The sequence below is a fragment of the Erpetoichthys calabaricus genome, chromosome 8, assembly GCF_900747795.2.
Source record: "Erpetoichthys calabaricus chromosome 8, fErpCal1.3, whole genome shotgun sequence".
Taxonomy (NCBI): Eukaryota; Metazoa; Chordata; class Cladistia; order Polypteriformes; family Polypteridae; genus Erpetoichthys; species Erpetoichthys calabaricus.
In genome coordinates this window covers 81,853,124-81,856,061 of record NC_041401.2, presented here as the reverse complement: position 1 = coordinate 81,856,061, position 2,938 = coordinate 81,853,124, and positions in this window count along the sequence as shown.

Sequence of the window (2,938 nt, the reverse complement as noted above, 5' to 3'; positions counted from 1 at the left end):
TGGACTTTTTCTAGTGCTGCTATGTCCTTTTTGTAGCCTGGAGACTAAAACTGCACACAGTACTCCAGATGAGGCCTCACCAGTGCTTTATACAGCTTGAGCATAACCTCCTAGGACTTGTACTCTACACATCATGGTGCTATATAACCTGATATTCTGTTAGCTTTCTTAATGGTTTCTGAACACTGTCTGGCAGTTGATAATGTCAGGTTCACTGCGACTCGTAAATCCTTCTCATAAGGTGTACTTTTGATTTTCAGACCTCGCATTATGCATTCAAACCTAACATTTTTACTTCTTTTGTGTAATACTTTATATTTACTTACATTAAGTGTCATCTCCCACAAATCTACCCCAGCCTGTATGCTGTCCAAGTCCCTCTATAATTTAATTAATGTAATGCAAAGACATTTTTTGTATTTGGTTAGAATTTTAGAATCACATTTACTGTTGTTATGATTTCACCTTTACATTACTCCACACATAATGAACACAATGTAAGTGTGTGCTTTCTGCCGTTATATTTCCTGCATTGTACATACGTGGTGCTGTCTGTTTGAGACGAGCAGACCTGGCATCTTTTTTTCCTTATTGCCATTACCTGTACTGGTGCCCACTGGATCCATTTCTTTTGGATTCCCTGTGGGTTTGGAAACACCAGCTTGTACTTTTATCATGACAGTTGCAGCTGCTGGGGATCAAGGTACCATACTTCTCCTCTGGAGTGATAAGTGCTTTGCCAAGCCCCTCCAGGAATATCTGATGTTGGTGTAATTTGCTCTTATTCCTCTGCTGGTTGATTTCAATCCAAAGGATATATGTATTGTAAGTAGACATCTTAAATATTGAAATAAAAAATAGCCAAAGGACAACAGTCAGTCATGTGGTGGCAGCTGTATGTAGCTGTAACTTAGTCCAAGTTGTCATCTCCTTATTTAGAAGAATTGTAGTTCAGGATAACTTGTAGTTTCATGCCCATTATTCCACTCAGACATGCATCTTGGTGTATTTTGTCATTATCAGAACATTCTTATTTTTTAGCACAATATGAAACAATGCTTGCTTTTAGTATTGTATGTTATGTTAGCAAAAGGTGGCAACTTAGTGCAGTGGGCAAAACACACATCTCTAAACTGAGGGAGTGGATTACGTCAACATCCCTGTCTGTATCATACAGTACAGTCGAATCAGCTGTTCCCCTACTCATCAAGAACACTTCTTTTCATGTGAGTCTGACAACCAAATTACCCCCCTCAACGATCCTCAAAGACCCAGGCAGATGCTTTTGTTTTGGGGTCTGCAGTCCTTTCTCTACTCCTTAAACTATAGGGGCCAAAATGACCAAAAAAATATCTTTGTATAAAACTCTGTACAGACTCCCTGAAACATGTTAGGGTTACCACACTTCACATGTAAGATCATGACCATAAATGACAAAAAGTCACAAAAATTGACACTAACTCGTATTTTAGACAAGTTAATGAAAATTGGCTAAATTGACCTGTAACAAAACAAGAGGATTAAGAATGTTTATTCTCAATTTAAAACAATGCAGGGTTTTTCAGAGCCTCAGTAGTGTTAGCTCTGCCATTTTGTAAGTCCAGATCCAGAGTGTGAAACCTGCACCCCGTCACTGTCTATAGTTGCACTGTTAATGTTCTCCCTGTGTCCTCCTCCTACATCTCCCAAGATGTGTGCTAAGTTTATTGGTAGCTCTAAAGTGGTCCTGTGTGGTTGAGTGTGTCGGAGGACCCAGTGGTAGACAGCAGTTCTGTTCAGTGCTGTTTCCTGCTTTGTGCTTGATACTGGCAGGATAGGCTCCAGACAGGTGAGACCCAGAATTACATTATGCAGGTGTGGGAATTTTAAACAAATATTTGGATGAAAAGGTGAATGCTCAGTTGAGACCCTGAATTAGATTAAACAGGTGTGGGAAAGTAAAACAAATATATGTATAAAAAAGTGGACCCTCAATAAATAAAGCCTCAGTAACAGATTTACTATTCTGACAGATTTGAAACAAATGTGTTCTTTAAATTAGCCTGTATATAAAAAGCTTTTTAATATACATCTAAAATATATTGTACACTTAAAAATGTGTTAATTTAAAAAATGCAAAATTGGTAAGTTCAATAATATATTAAAACAGTATAATGTGTATTGAATATTTTAAATGCATTATCTACAGATTTATATGTTATTTTGTTTTCCAGTTGTGCTCTTCCCTAATCCCATCCCATCCAATTTATGATCTTTATTATTTTATGATATACAGTACAGTACAGGTGTATGTAAAGGATCAAGGAAATTCCTAAATCCGCATAGCTGTGTTTTTTCTCTGTATAACATCCCAACTGGGTGAGGTGCAGTCTGTTAAACACCAGCCCGAGAAAGACAGCGGCAGAGGAATAGAGAATTTAAATTTCTGGATCAATGCATTCTCAATCAACTTAAAGTAAAACATGTTATATTAGTCAGCTTAAGATCAAATACAAAATAATTATTAAAAGCGTGCTTGTATTTATTATTTCTTAGAAACAGCTGAAAAACTATTGATATTTTCTCAGTATAACGCTTTCTGTTTTTCTTGCAGTGGCCTGACCTTGCTTTTTACGCGCTTGGATAAACTTCATTATGAGGTAATGAAAAGTTATGAGAAAATTAAGCAGGCCATTGTTTTAGAAGTGGTGCTGCTGAAAACTTCAGCCTTGGGAGATACTGGCGCATAAGCAACTATTCATTTGAGCTGTCCGATATCTGGAGTGTGAATCCCCCCAGTTTCGTGCGAATTGATCAACGAGTACGTTTCGGACACCTGCACAGGATATGAAGTAGTGACGGACATGGTGGGCTTGGACATTGGGTAATGGTGGGATGGACTCAAAAGGGGAGCGTATTTTGCATAAATGATAAGAAATTTAATAAAAACCGATGCATT